The 26,236-nt window shown below is 48.0% G+C and overlaps 1 protein-coding gene across 4 annotated transcripts in view; it reads right to left on the reverse strand.

Moving 5' to 3' along the window:
• Positions 1-26,236, reverse strand: part of LARP1 (La ribonucleoprotein 1, translational regulator) — a 938,019-nt gene that overhangs the window by 108,956 nt on the left and 802,827 nt on the right. The window lies entirely within an intron of this gene.

The following is a 26,236-nucleotide window of genomic DNA, read 5'->3' on the forward strand; positions in this document are numbered from 1 at the left end:
GATGATTTAGTATAGTCGGTGAAAGTACTAATACAAATATTTTCATATATATCGACGAGATTATGTTCAGGCACCAGTTCAGAACAGATGTGTTATTTGTGAAGACTTTTTAATGCTAGATTTTCAAAGTGCATGTCAGCAGAATATGAGTAAACAAGCAATGCCAACAACGCCTCCTGCTTTTTTTTCTCTTTTAGAGCCGTCCCAGTTGGACTGGCTCGCCTGACTGGTTTCTTACCTTTATGGGGCCATGTGTGTTGTATCTAAATAAGATAGACTGGAACGGATAAAGGTAGCCGGGGAGGCGGGTGGGCGTGTGTAGATCTGCAGCTCTACATGCCAAGAACAGATGCATACTGGTAAGTAGCATATTCCGTTCGAGGCATATGAGCTGCAGATTACACACTTTTGCATAGACTATATAGCAGTACCCAAACTTAGCGGCGACCACCGGCATCCGTTGCAGTGGTTTGGAACAGTATTTTTAGTACAGCCTGGCCCACACTAGCTTGTTGCTTGGTTTGCACATCTACACAGTAATGTTTTGTGAAAGTGTGCGGTGTTGACCATGTCGCTGCTTTGCAGAGGTCATCTAATGGTATGTTCCCTAGAAAAGCCATAGAAGCCCCTATCTTCCTTGTAGAGTGGGCTTTAGGGGGAACAGATAGCGTTCGTTTTGCTTTGTGGTAGCAAATCTGTATGCATTTTACAATCCACCTAGCTATCCCGGATTTAGAAATAGGGTTGCCTTTATGTGGTGGAGAGAAAGAGACAAATGGCTGTTTGGTTTTTCTGAAAGGTTGTGTTCTTTGGATATAGTAAAGTAAGTCCCTTTTAACATCCAGTGTGTGTAGAGCCCTTTCCGCAACAGTTTGAGGTTGTGAGAAAAAAAACGGTAATTCTACCGATTGGTTCAGATGGAAGGGAGAAATGACTTTGGGTAGGAATTTTGGGTTGGTGCGGAGTACAACCTTGTTCTGATGCATTTGGAGAAAAGGTTCTTGTATAGTGAGTGCTTGTATTTCACTAACCCTTCTAAGGGAAGTGATGGCCACTAGAAAAGCTGTTTTCCATGTGAGAAATTGCAGCTCACATTTATGCAATGGTTCGAAAGGCGGTACCATTAGCCTTGTGAGAACTATATTTAAGTTCCAGACAGGTGAGGGTGGTACTCTGGGTGGAATTACTCTTTTGAGGCCTTCCATAAAGGCTTTGATGGCAGGTACCCTGAAAAGTGATAGGTGCTGTCTGTTCTGTAAGTAAGCAGCAATTGCTGCGAGGTGTAACCGAATAGATGTATATGCTAGGTTACACCTTTGTAGATGGAGCAAGTAACATATGATGTGCTGTATGGATACATTTAGAGGGTTGATTGTGTTATGGCAGTAAACAACAAATCTTTTCCACTTTGCAGCGTAGCATGCCCTAGTAGTAGGGCGTCTAGCTTCTCTGATAATATTCATGCAATCAGGGGAAGGCTAAGTGTGAGAAGTTGGCCTGGTATATGCTGTTCACTAGTTAAAGTGACCACCTTGTACCATGCCAAGCAACCCTTATGGTGTGGTTGTAAGTCAACCTTTTCAGACTAGCTGCCCTAGTGGTAGCGTAGGCTAAGCAGTCTTTGAGGCTAAACTCGTTAAAGCGTGTTAAGCAGGCTGTTTTACCAAATGTAACCCCCCTTTATACCAATGAAAGGACACCACATAGATATATATTGAAAATATATATGTATTTATTTCTCAAAGTATCCCCTAGACTCTTTATGAGCACAGGAGCACAAATCGTTAAACAAGACAATGTTATAATATACAGAAGTTGCACTTTATATGGATGGGCCCTGGTGGCCACTCAAACCATATACTAAAATAGTGGTATAAGTACCACGAACAGGAAAGGGAAAAGGCCTAGGGCCTCTAGAATCGCTGGGCCTACAAGGAGCTAACTTCAGTTAGTGACCAGGAGGTCCACGGGTCGCGTGTGCAGTGAGGAAAGTTACACGCGTGCTCCCATAGGTTTTCAATGGGTGCGTAAAAGTTTAAAAGTTACTGCAGAAAGGGTCTTCTGGATGGACTATGATCTTAAGATTCAAAACACAGACACTAGAGATGTTTCTCTACACTTGGGCACCGGAGTGCCAGCTTTACCTCACCCACAGGAAGCGGGTGCATAGGTCTCGAAGTGCGTCGGGTTTCTTCTATCGATTCAATGGAGCCTGATGACAAAGATGCTGCAGGCGGTCGGTCCAGAAGAGATGCGGTGGATCCAAGAGTGGATCGGAGGTGTAGAAGACCTGAAAGCAGAGGGGACAGTGTTCACAGTCACTAGCCAGTGACCGGCGTGGCACCAGGTAGGTACCAGGCGATGTCGGGTGCAAACAGGTGATGAGGTGTAGCTTGTCTCCGCAGCCACGTGGTCCCTGAAAGTCGACGACGTCCAGGAGTCGGTTCACTAGCTGTCCCACGCAGGCTCTCGCTGTCGGCGGTGTCGGCGACTCGAAAGAGACAAACAAGCCTTGGCAAAGGCAGGAGTCGTGGAAAGAGAAGAAAGCTGATTGTTCTGACCAGCAACGTCAGAGGGGCTGCTCTTTTGGAGAGCAGCTGGGGCCAGTCTGGAGCAACCAGACCAGCGTCGTTGATTTCAAGGTTTGTCGCCAAAATGGCCACTAGCCAACGGGCCAGGGACCGGGCAGGCGCGTCGAGATGCAAAGTGCAGAGGGGCCCCACGCAGATCGTGGAGATGCTGGAGGGCTCACCTTTGGTGCAGATGCTGCTCGGTGGTTGGGCTTCTCAGGACCCAAAGCACAACTTGGAGGGAGCCTCTGCTGTTGCGCTTGCAGCTTGTCGTCGGTCTTCCAAGATGGCTGGCTCCACGTGTCTCGGTGCCTCCACGGGTTCCTTCTTTTCAGGGACTGTGGATCGGGCGGTGAGAGGTCTGGAGGTCCAGGTCTTGTCGGGCTCTGGGCTCGGGCTCCGGCGGGAGGCGGCGGCAAAGCAGACGTCGAATAGCTGGTTGGTGCTTGCGTTAGCAAGATGGTCACTCCCTGACCATAGGGGAGATTTCCTTCTGTCCTCTGTGCAGCAGAGCGTCGAAGTTCCCGTCCTCTTCTTGTGGTTAAGTGGATTCCAGGATGTCTGAAGTCTTAGGACACAGCTCCTACCTTTAAGCGGATTCTAGGGGCCGGACTACCTGCTAGGTCCCTCCCTAAGGGTGGGACCAGGAAGGGGGTGGTTACACCCCCAATCCTTTGTCCAGCTCGCCCCAGGTCCGGGGCTGGTGTGCCCCAGGACCGGTTTGAACTGGCATATGCACCGAGGCTCCTTGTGAGCCTCAGGCATGTCTGTTTCCTTTCAAGCCCTACCTGACCAATACACAAAATCCTGTCTGGGGTGGTGCTCGCACCTCCCCTGGCAGGAAACCCTTTGTCCACGTCTCCCAAGCTGGAAGGACTCCCAGCAGCAGGAGGGCAGACTTGTGTCTGTGGTGGCAGCATCCATTTTGTGGAGCTGAGGCTATGCCTGATTTTACCCGGGTTTCAGGTACTGTACATGTCGTGTCCCTCTAGAAGGGTGGAATGCTAACCCCGTCGCCAGAATTGGCGAGGGGTTAGTATTCCAATTCGTATGACACCTTACTCGACATGTTTTGATAAAGCCAAACGAAAGATAGCATTTAACCGCGAGGTTCATAATGCACTTAAGAGTATATGGTATGGCGATAACGGGAAACGGTAGAAGGAAGTTGTTCCGACCACTGCAGACAGGCTCAGCTCATGCCAGAGCACCATCTCACATGAAACCAAGCACTCTGCCTTCAGGATTGTTAAGGCCTGCCATAGGAGTGACTTATAGGTTAACATGTGTCCCATTTAAGGTTAGGTATAGGTATACTACACCTAAGTAAGAGGTGGTTACACCAACTTACCCCAGCTGAGTGATCAGCCAGTTGTGTCAAATTTGTTAGGCCAGGCCTGGGGTGGCATAATACATGCTTCAGCCCCTGGTAGGCCTTAGATACACCAATGCCCTGGGTACCTAGTGTACACTGGTACAGGGGCTCACAGGGTGATCCAATTCCAATTGGTTATGCACCTAGGGTGCATAGTGTCAATTTAGTTAGAGAGAACAGCAGGCTGGGGGTCTGATTAGCAGGCCCACAGCCTCAATATGTCAAAAACCAGTGAAGCAAAAAGCAAACATTTGGGGTGACCATAGGATAGCAGACCCTCTCCTACACAAAGGTATCCGAATTCTAGGACCTCAGGAGCCAGATCGCAAGGTTGAGCTGAGCTGGGTCCGGGTGCCTGATCTCTCCATGGTTCTGGGTTAGGAGGCATGGTGAGAGGTGTAACTTTTGGTGTGGCACTACCGAGAGTTCCAGCACTGTGGTGTACCACGGTTGTCTGGCCCATGTTGGAGCTACCAGGATGAGCGTGAGGGAATGCTGTTGTAGCTTTCGCACCACTAATGGAATTAGAGGGAGAGGTGGAAAAGTGTACGCAAACTTGTCTGACCAGTTCATCCATATCGCATTGCCTTTGGACAATGGGTGTGGATATCTGGCGGCGAAGCTTGGGCATTTTTTGTTTTCGTGGGTGGCAAAGAGGTCTATCTGAGGATGCCCCCACTTCTGAAAGAATGGGTGAAGAACATGTGGGTGAAGTTCCCATTCGTGGATCTGTTGCGTTTGTCTGCTGAGCAGATCTGCCATGGTGTTTGACTCCTGGGACGTGTTGGGCCAGGAGAAAGATTTTTTTGCGGAATTGCCCATCTCCATATGCTCTGTGCTAGTTGAGAGAGCTGTGGAGAGTGTGTGCCCCCGTTTTTGAATGTAGTACATGGCAGTCATGTTGTCTGTGCGAATGAGGACTGCCTTGCCTGAAATCTGCGTCTGGAAGGATTTTAAGGCTAGAAAGATTGCCAGTAACTCCAAATGGTTGATGTGGAGTAACTTCTGTTGCGGCGTCCATGTGCCCTGCACTGTGAGATGTAACAGATGGGTTCCCCAAACGGAGAGCGATGAGTGTTAGAATTATTTGTGGACCGGGTCCAGGAACGGTCGACCTTTGGAAAGGTTTGTGGTGTTCCACCACTGCAGAGAGCGATGGGTGCGACCGTCTACCAACACCAGATCTGTCAGTTGCCCCTGGGCCTGGTTCCACAGGCGCGCTAAGCACTCTTGGAGTGGACGCATCTGGAGTCTTGCATGAGGCACTATGAAAATGCAAGAGGCCATCATCCCTATCAGTTGCATAAACACTCTTGCTGGGAGAGAGTGTTGAAGTATGAATTTTTGACGCAGAGCCTGTATGTTTGCAATCCTGGCAGGATTGGGATAGGTTATGGCTTTTGAGGTGTCTATGGTGGCACCGAGGTATTGCTTTGCGTGTGATGGTATCAGGTGGGACTTTTGGTGGGTCACCGTGAAACCTAGCTGGTGAAGTAGTTGGATTGTAGCGGCGGTGTGGTGCACACATTGGTTGTAGGACGTGGCTTTTATTAGCCAGTCGTCCAAATATGGGAAGACGTGAATGTGCTGTCTTCTGAGGTGTGCCGCCACTACTGCAAGGCACTTGGTGAATACCCTTGGTGCTGTTGTGACCCCGAACGGGAGCACCTTGAACTGGTAGTGTTGCCCGTCCACTACAAATCTGAGGTACTTTCTGTGAGCATGGTGTACTGGAATGTGAAAGTATGCGTCTTTCAAGTCCAGTGTGGTGAGAAAGTCGTTCTGGGAGAGGAGTGGAAGAACCTGTTGAAGGGTTACCATGGTCTGAATGTATGCAAGTGTTTAGAGGCCTGAGATCTAGAATAGGTCGTAGAGTCTCGTCTCTTTTTGGAATCAGAAAGTAGAGGGAGTAGACCCCTAAATTTTGCTGATTGATGGGGACTTGCTCTATGGCTTGTTTTTGCAGGAGGGAGATTACTTCCTGTTTTAATAACGTGGCATGTTCTTGTGACATTGGGCGTTGCCTGGGTGGAATGTTTGGGGGGGGTAGATGTTAACTCTAGGCAGTACCCTGAATGAATAATTTGGGTCACCCATCTGTCGGAGGTGATGGTCTCCCAGACGTGAAGGAAATTTTGTAGTCTGCCCCCAACCGGAGTGGGATGGTCTGGAGGGAGCGGGGGAAAGTCATTGGGTAGGCGGTGTGGCAGAGCGGGCGCTATTTGTTTTGCCTCTGCCTTTATTATTATTGCCTCTGTAGCCGCCTCTTTGATAACCCCTTGTGAAGGTGGACTGAGGAGGGGATTTGTAGGACCTGGATGCGCTATCTGAGTAGTAGCCTCTACCCGTGCCCGGAAAGGAAGAGCAGCGAAAGGAGCGCCTAGGAGTGTGTGACTGTAGGGCTCCCATGGATTTCGCCGTATCAGTGTCTTTCTTCATCTTCTCGAGGGCCTCATCAACCTTTGGACCAAATAAATGTTGATCAAATGGGTGGTTTAATATGGAGGCTTGTACCTCAGGTTTAAAACCTGAAACTCTTAGCCAGGCGTGGCGACGGAGGACGACACTGGTGTTTATGGCCCTGGTGGCTGTGTCTGCCGCATCTAGGGCACAGCGTATAGAGGTATTAGTTATGGTTTTTCCCTCTTGAATCAATTCATTAGCCCTATCTTTGTTTTTTTGAGGGAGATGGTGCATGATGGTTTCTAGCTCATCATAATGCGCTCTGTCGTATCTGGCCAATAGCGCTTGAGTGTTGGCGATACGCCATATATTGGCAGCTTGTGACGCAGTGCGCTTCCCTGGCGCATCTAGGAGCTTGGACTCTTTGTCAGGTGTTGGTGCTTCACCTGACGCCTGGGAGTTTGATCTCTTTCTAGCTGTAGATACCACTAAGGAATCCAGTGGTGCAGGGCCTTTAATGTATGAAGGATCTGTGGGGGTGGCTTTATATTTTTTCCCTATACGTGGTTTTAGGACCCTAGCCCTGACTGGGTCTTTAAAAACATCTGGTGCATGCTCGATAACTCTTTTTAGCATAGCAGTAGACCTATGTGCAGTATCGAAGGTGTCTAGGAGAAAATCTTCCTCCACTGGGTCATTGTGTAGCTCTACCCCGTGATAATGTGCCGCCCTCTGTAGTAGGTGGTGAAAACCTAACGAGTCTTCTGGTGGGGATGGCCTGGATGGATAAAGGTCATCCTGTGGGACATCTGGGATGTCTGGATTGTTATAATCATCCCATGGGTCTGGGAATCCAGTAGGGGTGGGGTCTTGTGGCACATCTGCTGGATCGTAGTAAGGGTCCCCTTGATCATCATGGTCTGGAGACGGGGTCGGAGAGCGATGAGGCAGGGGTGGAGAAGGTGGAGGTGGAGAGGGTGGGGAAGGCACTCTGAAAGGGGAGGTAGCACAGTCCTTCCTCTTTGGAGGTGGAGCTGGTTTGTCCAAATGTCTCTTTTTTGAAGACCGTGTCAAATGTCCAGTTTTTGGATCCTTGGTAAGTGTCTTTTGCAGAGGATCCGGTGTGAATAGTTCTTGCGACACTGGTTGTTTGGTCGGCGTCGAGGTTTTCAGGGCTGACGGCTCTTTAGGCTGGTCTGTGCCGTGCTTTTTTGGAACCTCCGATTTTTTTGTTCGGTGCCGAGAGAGGCTTCGGCACGGAAGTGTCGGCGCCGAGGGCCTTATGATGTTTGGTCGGCACAGAGAGCCTGGGTTTCGACACCGAGGGCTTTGGTGCTGAGCTCGGTGTGGAGGTGGAGGCCGATTTATTCTTCGGTGCCGAAGGGTGTTTTTTGGCACCGCTGGTAGGCTGGCTCGAGCCCGAGCTGCCGGAAGGCTTAATAGGCTTCTTTACCGGGCCCGAAGGTGGGGTGTTAGAAGCAGTGTCCTTGGTCTTGCCTAGGCTCGAAGGCGTGACCGAAGCCTTTTTGGGCGTCGGCGCGGGTGTGGTAGGGGGTATAGTACTCACGACCCTCTGCGCCGGGGTGATGTCCTCCACATCTGAGTCGTCGGCTTCGGAAGCACTGACGAGGTCGTCGTCATCTTCTTCGGTGTGCTGCTGTCCCGGAGCTTCGACGTCGTCCCCAAAGATGTCGACTGGAGCGGAGGTCGAGGAGTGCGCCATGTTGCGTCTGGCCCTTCGATCTCGAATAGTCTTTTTCGATCTAAAAAAGACTTGCATGCGGGACAGTCTCGAGCCTCGTGTTCAGGGGAGAGGCAGAGGTTGCACACCTCATGAAGATCGGTGTGGGGGAACCACATCGAGGGCACTTCTTGAAGGGAGTTCTTTCCATCAGCCGAGACCGGAGCTGGGATAGGCCCGAAGGCCGCCGTCGACGACTGGAATCGAAGAAGTGTCGAAGAGAAGGTGATTAAGATGATTTGTTATCTGAAGAATCTCGATGAACGAGGATTTTGCGTCGATCGTTGAACTGGAAAAGTTCGGAACCGGAGCGCGAAGTATTACATCCGAGCCCGATGGCGGAAAAAAACAATATGAGGATGGAGCCGAAGCCCATGCGCAATACGAACCAAAGGAGGAGTCACCGACCTCGTGACTTCCAAAGACTTTCCAAGAGGAAAAACAAACTGCAAACATCCGGGCCCAAAACCAGATGGCGATCTATGCAAAAGTGTGTAATCTGCAGCTCATATGCCTCAAACATTACGTTTTCAGATATTATACGATTTTTAAAGAATATTTAAAGATTGCAGAAATTGATACTTAGAAGAAATTTCACAGAAAAACAGTCAATGTTACCCTATGGAGAAAATTGAGTTATCGGTTTAAAGGTAAGTACTCGACTAGCAGAGTTAAGGTCCTGGGCATAGACTCCGGGGTCTCCCAGGGTCAGGTAGTTACAGTTGGTTCACCCTCAGCAGCACAAGGGCGGCCGGGTGCAGGGAGAGTTAGGCCCAATGTTATCCAATGAGAGGTAGGGGGGCCTTGGTTGGTGGCTGCTGACTACCAGGCCACACGGCTGTGGGAGCTGGGCTCCTGGTCACTTACTCAGGGCAAGTGTAAGTGCAGTGCTGCCATTTAAGAGAACATGGTGCTGAGAGCTCGTCAAACACGAGCTCCACAGCACCATAATAGCAACACTGAAGCCTGAGAAGTTTGGTATCAAACTTCTCAGCACATTAAAACCGCACTGATGCCAGTGTGGGATTTAATGTACCAAGCACCCCAGAGGGCATCTTAGAGATGCCCCCTGAAACCTAACCTACAACCCACGTCTGGTCTGAGAGGCTGCCACACAGCAGACATGTTGCTGGACCCCTGGGTAGGAGAGCCCCTGGTCTCCTGGATCTGCAACAATGCACATCCTGGGCGAGGTGCTAAATCTCCTCCCCCAGGATGGGCAGGGGGAAGCTTCAAAGGCATGCTGCCTGTGAGCTTCCCCAGGCCACTGCAACACCCCACTCTGGTGGGAGGCTTGGCCGGAAACCCCAAATAAGGACAGGGGATGTGCCAGCTGCCAACCCCACCCCTCAGGTGGGGGAGGCGAGGTGAAGCACATCCCCGGGCTCTCGCCATCTTGAAGATGGGGAGCCCTCCCAAATCTGGATTAGGCTACTGCCCCCCTCCCACAGGGGAGAGGCAGGATAGGGGGTGTACCCACCCCAGGACAGGGACCCATTGGTCCCTACCCTTCACCTACCTGTAACGCCCATAAATCTAGTATTTAGGGGCACCCTGAACCTTCCTCCCCCAGATTCCAAAATCCGAAGAATAGCTAGAAGAAAGAAGACCTGCCCTGCAGCTGCTAAGAAGAGGAAGACACCAACTGCTTTGGCCCCAGCCCTACCGGCCTGTCGACCCTCGAACCTGCTCCAACCCGGCATCTCTTGTGGCCAGCAACCACACAAACCCCGGAGGACCTGGCTACCTCTTGACTAAGCCCCCTGGGACTCCCATGAGTAGAGGCTCTACTAAAAATCTACTTTTAATCCCTGGCCACAGCCCGGAACCGCAAACCCAGCACTCTCTGCACCCACCAAGCCTGGCCTGTGCCGGAGTGAACAAAGACCCCGAGGATGACCCCACGGCGACTGACCCAGAGTCTGGCACCCAAGGACCTCCCTCGACACTCCTGAAGAAGCCTGCAGCCTCAGAACCAGGTGCCCCCCTCAACCACGATCAACAGAGGGTAACATTTCCCGACACCAAAAGGCACCCATGCACCCGGCGCCCCGCGGCCCCCTGTGCCCAATCCCGGGGTACCTACCTATCCTCCAACTACCCAACTTACCTCTCCAAGTGGTGGTGGCACCTGAAGAATCTTCGTCCCGAGCTTGCAGTCTTTTTCTAAACCGGAGCTTTCCCATTGAAATCAATTGAGCGCCCGAAGGCTCAAAAGCACCCTGCACCCAGCCGCCCGAGTGGCCCTGGCAGTGCAACCTCTACACCTATCTACTTCCCCACTTGCCCTGAGCAAGTGACCAGGAGCCCAGCTCCCACAGCCGAGTGGCCTGCTAGTCAGCAGGCACCAACCAAGGCCCCCCTACCTCTCATAGGATAACATTGGGCCTAACTCTCTCTGCACCCGGCCGCCCCTTTGCCGCTGAGGGTGAACCAACTGTACCTACCTGACCCTGGGAGACCCCTGAGTCTATGCCCAGAACATTAACTCTGCCAGTCGAGTACTTACCTTTAACCCAATAACTCAATTTTCTCCATAGGGTACCATTGACTAGTTTTTCCTGAAATTTCTTCTAAGTGTGGACTTTTCAAAACCTAAAATATTCACCAAAAATCAACCGAGTAACGAAAACACTCACGTGCTATTAGGTGAGCTCCCAGTGCTGGATCTTGGTGCCCAGCTCTGACTGAAAAATACTTACAACTGTACTTACCAGTAACTTATTTTTCTCCCATAGGAAATCATTTGACTGTTTTTCTGTGAAGTTTCTTCTAAGTGTCAATTTCTGCAAACTTTAAATATTCTTTAATAATCGTATAATTTGTGAAAACGCAATTACTTACCTGTTTTGGATAAAGGTCCCAGTACTGAGTCCAGGCACCCAGTACTGGATTACAAAAGTAACGAGAACATACTATACCTGCAACTTGAATTTTCTTCCATAGGGAACCATTGACTGTTTTCTATGAAATATTTTCTAAGTGTCAACTTTAAAAATAGCAAAATATCGTTCAAAAATCATAACGTTAACTATGTCAACTTTTAATCACTTGTTTAAGTACCGACCCAGGACTGAATCTAAAATCCAGTCCTGGAATCCCAAAAGTAATCCAAAAAGTAATCGATTACAAATAATGAATATGCTACTTACCAGTATGCATCTGTTCTTGGCATGTAGGGCTGCTGACATTCATATCTGTGCATAGATCGCCGCCTAGTGTTGGGTCCGGATGATTGCACATTGTTGTCCTGGAAGAGTCTTCGAAGTATCACGAGATAGGTGGCTCCTCCCCTGGACTACCGTGCGCATGGGCATCCTCTCCATCCTCAGATTGTTTTTCGCCATTGTGGCAGTGATGGAGTAGATACCGTAAGTGATGACCATGCTATAAAGTAATTCTGAGTGCTGCAGCCGCTACAGGCCCTGGGGAGGAGGGTGGGCGATATGAATGTCAGCAGCCCTACATGCCAAGAACAGATGCATACTGGTAAGTAGCATATTCAGTTCGAGGCATGTGGGCTGCTGAATTCATATCTGTGCATAGATTATATAGCAGTCCCTCTATTAGCGGCGGCTGCCCGTGCCAGCTGCAGCAGTCTGAAAAAGGGTCTTGAGAACAGCCTGTCCTACAGCTGCCTGCTGTTTTGAATGTACATCTACACAGTAGTGTTTTGTAAATGTATGTATAGTGGACCATGTGGCTGCTCTACATATCTCCTGTAAAGGAATATTCCCTAGGAAAGCCATGGACGCCCCTAACTTTCGTGTTGAGTGGGCTCTGGGAGGAATTGTTAATGTGCGTTTAGCTTTTTCATAGCAAATTTGAATACATTTAACGATCCATCTGGCTATCCCTGCTTTGGAAATGGCGTTGCCCTTGTGTTGTGGAGAAAAGGCAACGAACAGTTGTTTTGTTTTCCTAAAATCCTTTGTTCTGTCTATATAGTACATGAGGGCCCTCTTTACATCTAGTGTATGGAGCATTCTCTCCGCGACATTTTCTGGATTTGGAAAGAAAACAGGCGGTTCAATAGTTTGATTCATGTGGAACTGCGATATCACTTTAGGCATGAAAGTGGGGTTAGTACGTAGTACAACTCTGTTTGCGTGAACCTGTATGAATGGCTCTTGAATGGTTAGTGCCTGGAGTTCACTAACTCTTCTCAACGAAGTGATTGCCACTAAGAAGGCTACTTTCCAGGAGAGGAATTGAACCTCACATGAATGTAGAGGTTCAAAAGGTGCACCCATTAATCTGGAGAGGACCACATTCAGGTTCCACACCGGTGCCGGTGGTTGAGTTGGAGGAATAACTCTTGAGTCCCTCTAAGAAGGCTTTGATGGCAGGCACCTTGAATAAAGAGAGGTGCTGCCTGTTCTGAAGATAGGCCGCTATTGCGGTTAGATGTATTCGGATGGAGTTGTATGCCAGATTGCATCGGTATAAGTGTAACAGGTAACAGATGATGTTCTGAATGGATGCATCCAGCGGATTAATGTCATTGTTTTTACAGTAAATGACAAATCTTTTCCATTTAATCGCATAGCAAGCTCTGGTCGTGGGTCTCCTGGCCTCCTTGATGATATTCATACATTCTGGAGGCAGGTTCAGGTAGCCAAACTCTAAGACTTCAGGAGCCAGATCGCCAGGTTCAGCTGTTGCGGATCTGGGTGCTGAATTTCGCCATGGTTCTGTGTTAAAAGTTTGGGCGTCAGCCGCAGTCTTTGAGGCGGCACCACGGACAGTTCTATTAACGTGGTGTACCATGGCTGGCGTGCCCACATTGGAGCAACCAGGATGAGTGTCATTGAGTGTTGGCGTAGTTTGCGTGCCACTAGCGGTATTAATGGCGCTGGGGGAAAAGCGTACGCAAATCTGCCTGACCAGTTCATCCATATCGCATTGCCCTGCGACTGTGGATGCGGAAACCTGGCGGCAAAGCTTTGGCATTTTGCGTTTTCCCTTGTGGCGAATAGGTCTATCTCTGGATGACCCCACAGCTGGAAGTACGGTTGGAGAACTGATGGATGTAGCTCCCACTCGTGCATTTGGTGGCTGTGTCTGCTGAGCAGATCCGCCATCTGGTTGTCCTTGCCCGGGAGGTGTTCCGCCATGAGGAACATGTTCCTCTGAATGGCCCACTTCCACATGCTCTGAGCCAGATGAGACAACTGTGGAGAGTGTGTTCCTCCCGGCTTCTGTATGTAGTACATGGCAGTCATGTTGTCCGTCCGGATCAACACGACTTTGTTGCACAGGTGTACTTTGAATGCCTTCATTGCCAGGAAGATAGCCATCAGTTCCAGAAGGTTGGTGTGCATCTTCTGTTGCTGTGTCGTCCATAGTCCCTGCACTGTGTAATTGAGTACATGAGCTCCCCATCCCTGGAGAGACGCGTCCGCCATCAGTATTATTTGTGGAACAGGCTCTTGGAACGGTCGGCCCTTGCAAAGGTTGTGTGGATTCCACCAATGCAGAGAGTTGTATGCCCGACCGCTCACCAACACTAGGTCTTTCAACTGTCCTTGATTCTGATTCCATTGACGTGCCAAGCACTCCTGAAGCGGGCGCATATGTAGTCTCGCGTGCGGGACTATGAAGATGCAGGAGGCCATCATGCCTATCAACTGCATGAACACTCGCGCTGGAAGGGAGTGTTGTGGTCTGAACTTTTTTATCAGCAGTTGCATGCTGTTGATTCTCGCTAAATTTGGCTGAGCTTTGGCAGCCAGAGTGTCTATAGTCGCGCCCAGGTACTGCCTTACGTGGGCGGGTTGGAGATGTGACTTTGGATAATTCAGTGAGAATCCCAGACTGTGAAGAAGGTGAATGGTGTGGGATATGTGGCTGGCACACTGCTGGGCTGACTTTGCCTGAACAAGCCAGTCTTCCAGGTAAGGGAAGACGTGAATGTGCTGTCTCCTTAAGTGTGCGGCCACTGTCGCTAGGCACTTGGTAAAGACTCTGGGCGCTGTTACTCCGAAAGGGAGTACTGTGAACTGATAATGCTGATCCTGAAGAGTGAACCTGAGATATTTTTTGTGTGATGGGTGTATGGGTATGTGGAAATACGCATCCTTTAAATCTAGTGTTGCTAGGAAGTCTCCCTGACTGAGTAACGGCAGAACCTGCTGGAGGGTGAGCATATGAAAATGCTCTGACAGAATGTATTGGTTGAGAGGGCGGAGGTCTAGTATAGGTCGTAGAGACCCGTCCTTTTTTGGGATTAAGGAGTACAGAGAGTACACCCCTGACCCCCGCTGTTCCATAGGCACGAGCTCTATGGCTCCTTTTTGCAGCATACCTAGTACTTCTTGCCGCAATAATGTCAAGTGCTCTGCGGACATAGGACGGTGTCTTGGTGGTATGTTGGGTGGATTGGATGTTAATTCCAGACAATAACCGTACTGGACAATTTCTCTGACCCACCTGTCTGTGGTGATGGATCTCCAGACTGGCAGGAACTGTTGGAGTCTCCCCCCGACCGGTGTTATGTGGGCAGGGGGCAGCGACAATTTGCACTGTTTGTTATTGGCAGAGGACCTGGTGTTGTTGTGTCCTCGTCCTCTGCCTTTGGTGCTGGATCCACGATATCCACCCCTATTGTTTTTATTATAGGTACTCTGGGTACCTCCTTTACTGTACTGCTGCTGGGACCCCTGACCTCTAGCTGCTCCTCTATTCCCGGGGCGACGAAAGGAGCCACTCCGAAACTGCTGCGACTGTAGAGCCCCCATAGATTTCGCAGTTTGTGTCCTTTTTAATCTTTTCCAGTGTAGTGTCAACCTCGGGGCCAAATAAAAAGTCTGGGTTGACTGGTTGATTCAAGATATTATTTTGAATCTCAGGTTTGAAGCCGGATATTCTCAGCCATGCGTGCCTCCTCAACATCACACTAGTGTCGATTGCCCTTGCTGCAGTGTCAGCTGCATCTAGTGCGCATTTGATGGACGCATTTGTAATGAGTTGTCCCTCTCTGACGAGGAGCTCCGCTCCATCTTTGTATTCATCTGGTAGGTGTTCTAGCAGTGTTTCTAGTGTATCGTAGTGTGACCTGTCGTATCGGGCCAGGAGTGCATGAGTGTTGGCAATGCGCCAGATGTTTGCTGCTTGTGCTGCTACCCTTTTGCCTGATGTTTCTAGCACTTTGGACTCCTTGTCTGGAGGAGGAGCATCACCTGTAGTCTGCGAGTTAGCTCTCTTGCGAGCATTAGAAACTACCATGGAGTCCAACGGCAATTGACCCTTAATGTACATTGGGTCTCCGGGTGCTGGTTTGTATTTCTTCTCTATTCTCGGGATCAATACCCGTGCCCTGGTCGTTTCCTTAAGGATGCCTAGCATGTTTAAGAACCCCTTTTAACATTGGTAGAGTCTTGACCATTCTTTCTGATGTGGAGAACGTGTCCACCAAGAAATCCTCCTCCACAGAGTCAGAATGGAGTTCCACTCCGTGATTGGCAGCTGCCCTTTCAATGAGGGCGTTAAAAGCAGCAGTATCTTCAGTGAGAGATGGTTTGATATTATAAAGATGTGTCAGGAGCATCTTGTGGGTCACCTTGGTCAGTAGGGTCTCCCCATGCTTGATCTTGGTCTTGCTGTTGGTCATCAGGGTCATTATCCACAGGATAAGTGGTATAATCCCCAATATAGCCCTCTCCTGCATCCGCCTCCGAGTGTGTAGGAGAAAAGGATGGTGGTTCCTGATAGGTGTGGAATGTTTCTACAAGCACTGGCGTCGCACCTGATGCCAGTTTCCTTTTTAGTGGAATCTTGTATGAGTCCAAAGCCTTCTCTGGAACAATTCTCCGCTTGCGGAACAGCCTACCAGTGTCGGCGTCGATAAACTGGTCCTGCGAGTCCTCGACATCGGTTCTTTCCGTGGACACTGTTTGTGGTTGTTCGACACTCCTCCTAAGTTCGAACATCTTCGGTGCCCCTGGTGGCGGCAATCCAAACTTGATCGGTGCCGGCGCCGAGTGAGCTTTGGCGACCTTGTGTGGTTCGGGACCCGTTTTTGGTTCGAGGGTTGCCCGTTCCCTGATGCGCTTTAGGGACTCCGGCACCTGTTGCAACGTGATTGCAGACGGTGCTTTGGAACCGATAGGATCTTTGGAGACAGGCCTCGACGCGGTCTCCGGTTTCTTCCCAGCCTTCGGGTTTTCTATCTGGAGTTTGGGATCGACGCCCTGTTGATCCGATATTTTGGCAGTCGCCGCACTCTTTGGTGTTGACGTAGTCGGATCGACCACCGTGACCTTGGTGGTCGGTGCTCTAACCTTCGGTGCCATAGGCCGTTGCGTCTTCTCGGGACCGAGGGCCTTCTTCTGTGTCTCGGTGCCGAAGCCCTTTTTTTGTTTCTCGGTACCGAAGTCCTTTCTTTGGTCGGCTCCGATGTCCCTTTTCTGTGTCGACGGATTGGAGGGCTTCGATCCGACCTGAACCAGTTGCACTTTCGGTTTCGATTTGACCGGTTCTGGGTTTGGTTTCGCTTTCACTGAATCGAATCCAGTCTTTTTTGATATTGTTGGCTCTTTTGAAATGTTCGAAGCCGGGCCTTCAGGCGGGGCTGTAGAACGATCCGACTGATCTTGGGTAAGGCCCGCAGGCGATCCCTCGACCTGAGCCTTATCAAGACTGTCTCCTTCGGCCTCCGCATCTACGGATTGGCCTAGCTCCTCGCACGAGCTATCTTCCTCGGCCCCAAGGGCCTCATCGTCGTCTCCTACCTCGTCGACGACGTCTTCGTCCTCAAAGATCACCTCATCATCGTCGTCGTCAGATTGGGATTCATGCTCCGAAGCATGGCTCGAGTCTATCTCTTCGACGCTCTCGACTTCTTCATCTTCGGTGCTAAATATGTTAACCGGGTTAGGCGCCGATTGTTTGGCCTCTAATCTAGCCGCCCGTCGATTCCGAAGTGTCTTCTTTGACCGGAACCGGGCGCAGGCCATACACCTTGACTCATCATGATCCGGTGATAAACATTTGTTACACACCGGATGGACATCGATGTGTGGATATTTCACATGACCTAAAGGACATCTCTTGAAGGGAGTCCTCGATTCCATCCTCGAACGTCGATCGATGTTCGGACCAAAACTAGGTCCGAGAAGTGTGAATAAATCCGAGAACAAGTATAATAATTTGTCGATACCGAACGCAAACAATACCGACGATACCTAAAGGCTTTTGGCCTTAAATAAAGTTTTCCTAACTTGAGCTAAGATAAGCACATCCGAACCCAATGGCGGAAAAAAACAATCTGAGGATGGAGAGGATGCCCATGCGCACTGTAGTCCAGGGGAGGAGCCACCTATCTCGTGATACTTCGAAGACTCTTCCAGGACAACAATGTGCAATCATCCGGACCCAACACTAGGCGGCGATCTATGCACAGATATGAATTCAGCAGCCCACATGCCTCGAACTGAATATGCTACTTACCAGTATGCATCTGTTCTTGGCATGTAGGGCTGCTGACATTCATATCGCCCACCCTCCTCCCCGGGGCCTGTAGCGGCTGCAGCACTCAGAATTACTGTATAGCATGGTTATCACTTACGGTATCTACTCCATCACTGCCACAATGGCGAAAAACAATCTGAGGATGGAGAGGATGCCCATGCGCACTGTAGTCCAGGGGAGGAGCCACCTATCTCGTGATACTTCGAAGACTCTTCCAGGACAACAATGTGCAATCATCCGGACCCAACACTAGGCGGCGATCTATGCACAGATATGAAGTCAGCAGCCCACATGCCTCTAACCTTGAAACTTCCATTGAACTCAATGCATTATTGGGTTTAAAATTGTGTTGCCTATTGCAGCCACTTGTAACTTTCTACAAAAGCCAATTGCATATTGCAAAAGTATTTATATAAAGCATCTCATTCTGAGAAAGTATATTTTAATATCTATTGTTGGTTCTAAAATAAAACAAGCATATATTTTTTATATATAAACTATTGGCCTAGTGATCAGTTATTGAGTGTGCAAGACCATTTGTTGACTGAGTGTGCGCAACAAATGCTTTACCCGGTCCTCTGATACTGCCTTACTGCTCGACCAAGCTACCACTTTAGAGAGTAAGGTTATATCTAAATTTCGCCTCTGCCAAACCCCTGGGGACTGTGGACTCTGTACACACTGTACCTATTTGGGAACAGTATATACAGAGCCACTTTCTGACACATACCATGCAAGAAAGATTGCACTTTCTCACAACACTCTCACATCAAATCCTGCTCAGGAGACTCAGTGAAATTTGCATTCAAGGGACAGTTGTACAATGGATGAGGAGTATTCTTTCACATAGAACTCAGACCATTAATTCTGGCCCTTTCCACTCCGAGACCGTGGAACTGACTAACATCGATGTCGCCCCTTTGGCAGGATTATTCAAGAACTTAGGTTTTATGCCCATCTAGTATGCCGATACTCAGCTCATTTTCTCCTTTGATAAAAACAACCCCAATGCTCAGTCCATCTTTTCAGGAGGTATGAAGACCATTGCTAACTGGACGAGGCGCATTTTTCTCCAGCTCAATGCAGGAAAAACAGATATTATGCTGTTCAGTGACATCTATGAGATGGTCCACGAGCTGGTGGCCAGCGGCACAGGGCTCAGCACCGGCCCCCAAGACTGTGGTAAAAAATCTAGGTGTCCGCGTGGATCAGAAACTAATATTGAAGGAACAGGCTAAAACCATCATCGGCACTTGCTTTCATGTTCTAAACCTTCTGAAAAGGGTATTTCCCTTTCTCCATTTGCCCACGCGGAAAACCCCCATCCAGACAATAGTATTATGTCGCCTGTCTTATTGCAATGCTCTGCTAATCTCACCGAATGAAGAGTCACTGAACAGATTGTAAGTGGTCCAAAACACTGCAGCCCGACTGGTCTCCAATGCTCCCCCCTTACCTCCTTCCTCCCCCTATTGCAGAGATTGCATTGGCTCCCAGTGCGGAAGCGGATACATTTCAAGATCTGTTGCACTGTGCACAAATCTCTAAACAGCAAAGGCCCCAGTTATTTGGCAGAATAATGTATGAAATACCAGCCACCCAGGGCGTTATGCTCAGGGATCAAATCTCTACTCGTGGTTCCATGCTGTAAAAAAATCTCGGCTGAGTGGGAAAGCCTTATTCCACTTGGCCCCTACCTACTGGAACCATCTACCCATCCATCTGCCGGAGTGCTCCGACCACTTGCAGTTCCGTAGGCTCCCTAAGACTGCATTGTTTTGATCTGTTCTTCTCTGGCCCACGTAAGCAGTTCACTAGCACGGAGATACCCCTGGGGGTGAGGGGGTGATTCAGGCGCTTTATAAACTTTAAACGAAAACAGTTTGGCAACTGGTTTCACCTCACTCCTCCCCGTGCTGGTCAGTTGGTCTTAACAATGGGGCAGCCCTCCACCCTTGTTCCACATTTGCCCTTCAAGTCTGTTTCCACTTTGAAGCCTATCTTTTGAGGCCAACATCCATGTGGCTTCCTGCAGGAGGGAAGTATCACCTTCCTGGCCTGCAATACCTCATTGTTACCCTTCCAGAGAGTCGTTGGCACGTCTCTACAGGGAGGACAGAAAGCAGTCTCGTGGAACAGACTCCATGAGTGCCCTGGAAGGCAAAGGAGTTTTAAAGGCAACAAAGTGACAGCTTGATAAAAGCTGCACTTTACGACAAGTTATATTAACTTTGACTTATGTTTCAAGTCGAGTTTAATGTTACTTGTTGTTTGATACCTTGGAGTACCCACTTTGGTTGCTCCATTCAGGAATTTAAGCAGCGGAGCGGTCTGTTTGTAATACAGCACTCGCCAATTGAGCGACCAAGCCTTTCCACAGTAAAAATTGCATTTTTTAATTTTTACTGTAATAAGTAAACTACATGACCTGCTGGTGTCATACGTTGCACCCTGCCTTAGGATTCGGTAGGTCTGCCAGAGGAGTAACTTGCACAGATACACAGGGGAAGTGAATTTGACACTGCTTTTAATGGCATAGTCAGGCTAGCAGTGCATGGCTGTTACCAGGCTGCAGTGGTGGACTGGGAGGCTAGATTTTGCCCGGGGTCCTCCAGAGTGCCACAATCAGTGCTGCAATCCATGGAGTACCCCTCTACCTTGCTTGCCTGGAAACCATACCTGCAGGTATGTTAACCATTTCCAATTCAGTATAGCCAATTCAACATACACTTTAGGGTCAAGCACTGGCACAGAGATCTGATTAGCAGGGTTCAGCACACTCAGTTGAACAACCAGCAGCATCAGTCCAGAAACTTGGGTCTGACTAAACAAAACGGCATTTGCTTACAATGATAATAAACAATCTTTGTTGGTGCCCATGTCCTGGTGCATTGTGGGTTTCAGGGAAGGGATCACAAGCATTCAAACTAGCAACATCTGAGCAAAACACGATTTGGCTAGAAGTGAAAAGCATGCAACAGTACATGCTGCAAAAATTCAACATTACCTGCGTGTTTGTGTATGCATATATCTTTGTGTGTATATATACATATACATACACACATACATACACACCAACATTTCCTGTGTAATATATATATATGGAAAATGTTACTTACCAGTATGCATCTGTTCTTGGCATGTAGAGCTGCAGAACCGTACACTACGCATTAGATCGCCATCTGGTGTTGGGCTCGGATGCTTGCACCTTGCTGTTGTCTTGGAAGAAGACTTTTGTAGTCACGAGAAAGGTGACACCTTCCTTGGACGATAGTGCGCATGGGCATCGACTCCATCTTCAGATTGTTTTTCGCCATGATGGGAAATGGAGTCAGTAAGAAATAGAAAAGATCCATGTGAATGTATTTAAGATAATACTGGAACGGATACAGGTCCCGGGGAGGCAGGTGGGCATGTACGAATCTGCAGCTCTACATGCCAAGAACAGATACATACTGGTAAGTAGCATTTTCCGTTCGAGGCATATGAGCTGCAGCTCATACACTATGCAAAGACTGTAAAGCAGTGTCTCCCCTAGCGGTGGCCATCTGTATCCGTTGCAGTGGTTTGAAAGAGTATTTTAAGAACAGCTTAGCCTACAGAATCTTGATTAGACTGCACGTCAACACAGTAGTGTTTGGTGAAGGTTTGTGGTGTAGACCATGTTGCTGCTTTACATATGTAATCTAAGGGGATGTTCCCTAAGAACGCCATGGAAGCCTCTAGTTTGCGTGTTGAATGTGATCTAGGGGGGATTGTTAATGTGCGTATAGCCTTTTGGGAGCATATTTTGATACATTTTACTATCCACCTGGTGATCCTAGCTTTGGAGATGGGGTTACCCTTATGAGGTGGAGAGAAGGCTACAAACAGTTGCTCTGTCTTTCGAAAAGGTTTAGTCCTGTTGATGTAATAAAGTAGTGCTCTTTCAACGTCTAGTGTGTGAAGGGCTCTCTCTGCTACTGAGTCTGGGTTTTGGAAAAACACCGGTAACTCAACTGAGTGGTTTAGATGAAAAGCAGAGATGACTTTGGGAAGGAATGTTGGATTTGTTCTGAAAACCACCTTGTTATGATGTATTTGTAAGAATGGTTCTTGTATGGTTAAAGCCTGGATCTCACTTACTCTCCTGAGAAAGGTAATTGCGACAAGGAAAGCTACTTTCCAATGTGAGAAATTTAAGTTCACATTTATGTAGGGTTTCTAATGGGGGACCCATGAGCCTGTTAAGAACAATGTTTAAATTCCACACTGGAGATGGTGGTAATCTGGGAGGAATTATTCTTTTAAGTCCCTCCATAAACGCTTTAATTGCAGGCACTCGAAATAGTGACAAGTGTGTTCTATTTTGTAAATAAGCCACAATTGCTGCGAGATGTAATTTTATGGATTAATATGCCAGATTACATATCTTTGCAAGTATAACAAGTAACAAATGATGTCCTAGATGGAAGCATCCAGCAGATCAATAGGATTGTTGTTGCAGTAGATGACAAATCTTTTCCATTTTGCTGCATAGCAAGCTCTAGTAGTAGGGCGTCTGGCTTCTTTAATGATGTTCATACAGTCCGGCGGAAGGTTAAGATAACCGAACTCTAGGACTTCAGGAGCCAAATTGCTAGATTCAGTTGTCCTGAATCGAGGTGCCTTATCTCTCCATGGTTCTGCGTTAGCAATGTTGGGGAGAGGCGTAGTTTTTGGTGTGGAACTACTGAGAGTTCCAGTAATGTTGTGAACCACGGTTGGCGCGCCCATGTGGGAGCCACCAGGATCATTTTGAGAGGCTGTTTGAGCTTGCGTACTACTAGGGGTATCAGTGGGACTGGCGGAAAAGCGTACGTAAATCTGCCTGACCACTTCATCCATATCGCATTGCCGTTGGACAACCGGTGTGGAAACCTGGCGGAGAAGGTTGGGCATTTTGCGTTTGCATGTGTGGCGAACAGATCTATTTCAAGGTTGACCCCACATCTGAAAAAATTGTTGAAGAACTTGGGGGTGTGTGAGAAAGTGGCTCTGTATATATTGTTACCAAATAGTTACAGGGAGGACAGAGTCCACAGTCCCCAGAGGTTTGGCAGAGGCTAAAGTAAGATATAACCTTACTCTCCAAAGTGGTAGCTTGGTCGAGCAGTAAGGCAGTATCAGAGGACAGTGTAAAGCATTTGTTGTACACACAGTCAGCAAAATTATTTCACACACTCAATAACTGAACTCTAGGCCAATGGTTTATATAAAAAAATATATGTCTGTTTTATTTTAGAACCAACAACAGGAATTATAATATACTTTCTTAGAACGAGATGCTTTATATAGATACTTTTGCAATAGGCAATTGGCTTTTGTATACAGTTACAAGTTGTTGCAATAGGCAACACAGTTTTAAACACAACAATGCATTGAGTTAAATGGAAGTTTCAAGTTATTTGAAATAGATTACTTTCAGGATTACTTTTGGGATTCCAGGACTGGATCCTAGATTTAGTCTTGGGACAGTACTTAGAAACAAGTGATAAAAGTCGACTTGGTTACTACTAGGATTTTTAAGCAATATTTTGCTATTTTAAAAGTTGACACTTCGAAGAAATTTCATAGAAAACAGTCAATGATTCCCTATGAAAGAAAATTCAAGTTGCAGGTATAGTATGTTCTTGTTACTTTTCTAATCCAGTACTGGGTGCCTAGACTCAGTAATGGGACCTTTATCCAAAACAGGTAAGTAATTACGTTTTCAGAAATTATACGAATTTTAAAGAATATTTAAAGTTTGCAGAAATTGACAGAAGAAATTTCACAGAAAAACAGTCAATGATTTCCTATGGGAGAAAATTGGGTTACTGGTAAGTACAGTTGTAAGTATTGTAAGAGTCATTGCTGGGCACCAAGATCCAGCACTGGGAGCTCACCTAATAGCAGGTGAGTATATTTGTTTTCGTTACTCGGCTGATTTTTGGTGAATATTTTAAGTTTTGAAAAGTCCACACTTAGAAGAAATTTCAGGAAAAACCAGTCAATGTTACCCTATGGAGAAGGAATAAGCTACTTACCAGTATGCATCTGTTCTTGGCATGTAGAGCTGCAGAGTTGTACACTTAGCATAGATCGCCATCTGGTGTTGGGCCCGGATGTTTGCAGTTTGTTTTTGTTCTTTGGACAGTCTTTGGAAGTCACGAGTTCGGTGACTCCTCCTTCGGTCCGTACTGCGCATGGGCTTCGGCTCCATCCTCAGATTGTTTTCGCCAACAGGGAAATGATGGAGCGTAGTAATAACAGTGAGAAACCCATGTGTGTTGTATCTAAATAAGATGGACTGGAACGGATACAGGTAGCCGGGGAGGCGGGTGGGCGTGTACAACTCTGCAGCTCTACATGCCAGGAACAGATGCATACTGGTAAGTAGCATATTCCGTTCGAGGCATATGAGCTGCAGATTGTACACTTAGCATAGATTATATAGCAGTACCCAACCTTAGCGGCGACCACCGGTATCCGTTGCAGCGGTTTGAAAAAGTGTCTTTAGTACAGCCTGGCCCACACTAGCTTGTTGCTTGGAATGCACATCTACACAGTAATGTTTTGTGAAGGTGTGCGGTGTTGACCATGTGGCTGCTTTGCAGATGTCATCTAAGGGTATGTTCCCTAGAGAAGCCATAGAAGCCCCTATCTTTCTAGTAGAGTGGGCTTTAGGTGGAACAGATAATGTTCTTTTTGCCTTTTGATAGCAAATTTGTATACACTTTACAATCCACCTAGCTATCCCTGATTTAGAGATGGGGTTGCCTTTATGTGGTGGAGAGAAGGAAACAAACAATTGTTTACTCTTCCTGAAAGGTTGCGTTCTTTGTATGTAGTACAGCAAAGCCCTCTTAACATCAAGTGTGTGTAAGGCCCTTTCTGCAACAGATTGAGGTTGCGAGAAAAAGACAGGTAATTCCACCGATTGGTTGAGATGGAAGGGGGAAATGACCTTGGGCAGAAACTTCGGATTTGTACGAAGTATGACCTTGCTGTGATGTATTTGTAGGAAGGGTTCCTGTATAGTGAACGCTTGTATTTCACCAACCCTTCTAAGGGAAGGGAATATGCTACTTACCAGTATGCATCTGTTCTTGGCATGTAGAGCTGCAGAGTTGTACACTTAGCATAGGTCGCCATCTGGTGTTGGGCCCGGATGTTTGCAGTTTGTTTTTCTTCTTGGACCGTCTTTGGAAGTCACGAGTTTGGTGACTCCTCCTTCGGTCCGTACTGCGCATGGGCTTCGGCTCCATCCTCAGATTGTTTTTCGCCAACAGGGAAATGATGGAGCGTAGTAATAACAGTGAGAAACCCATGTGTGTTGTATCTAAATAAGATGGACTGGAACGGATACAGGTAGCCGGGGAGGCGGGTGGGCGTGTACAACTCTGCAGCTCTACATGCCAAGAACAGATGCATACTGGTAAGTAGCATATTCCGTTCGAGGCATATGAGCTGCAGATTGTACACTTAGCATAGATTATATAGCAGTACCCAACCTTAGCGGCGACCACCGGTATCCGTTGCAGCTGTTTGAAAGAGTGTTTTTAGTACAGCCTGGCCCACCCTAGCTTGCTGCTGGGAATGCACATCTACACAGTAGTGTTTTGTGAATGTGTGCGGTGTAGACCATGTGGCTGCCTTGCATATGTCATCTAAGGGTATATTCCCTAGAAAAGCCATAGAAGCCCCTAACTTTCTTGTAGAGTGGGCTTTAGGGGGAACAGATAATGTTCTCTTTGCCTTCTGATAGCAAATTTGTATGCATTTTACAATCCACCTAGCTATCCCTGATTTTGAGATGGGGTTGCCTTTATGTGGTGGAGAAAAGGAAACGAACAACTGTTTGGTCTTCCTGAAGGGTTGCGTTCTTTGTATGTAATATAGCAACGCTCTTTTCACATCTAGTGTGTGTAAGGCCCTTTCCGCAACAGATTGGGGTTGCGAAAAGAAGACAGGTAATTCCACTGATTGATTGAGGTGGAAGGGGGTAATGACTTTGGGCAGGAACTTCGGATTAGTTCGAAGTATGACCTTGCTGTGATGCATTTGTATGTAAGGTTCCTGTATGGTGAACGCTTGTATTTCACCAACCCTTCTAAGGGAAGTGATAGCTACAAGGAAAGCTGTTTTCCAGGTGAGAAATTGTAGCTCACATTTGTGCATTGGTTCGAAGGGCGGACCCATTAGTCGTGTAAGGACCAAATTTAGATTCCATACAGGGGAGGGTGGTGCCCTGGGAGGAATTACTCGTTTGAGGCCTTCCATGAAGGCTTTAATAGCGGGCACTCTGAAGAGTGACAAATGCTGTCTGTTTTGTAGATAGGCAGCGATCGCTGCTAGGTGTAGGCGTATGGATGAATACGCCAGGTTACACCTGTGAAGATGGAGCAGATAGCATATGATGTGTTGTATGGATGCATCTAGAGGGTTGATTGTATTGTTACGGCAGTACATTACAAATCTTTTCCACTTTGCGGCATAGCATGCTCTAGTGGTAGGACGTCTGGCTTCCATGATGATGTTTATGCAATCAGGGGGAAGGTTAAGGTACCCGAATTCTAAGATTTCAGGAGCCAGATCGCCAGGTTGAGCTGAGCTGGGTCCGGGTGCCTGATTTCTCCATGGTTCTGGGTTAGGAGGCATGGGGAAAGGTGCAGT

This window comes from Triturus cristatus, chromosome 7 (genome assembly GCF_964204655.1).
Source record: "Triturus cristatus chromosome 7, aTriCri1.1, whole genome shotgun sequence".
Lineage (NCBI taxonomy): Eukaryota > Metazoa > Chordata > Amphibia > Caudata > Salamandridae > Triturus > Triturus cristatus.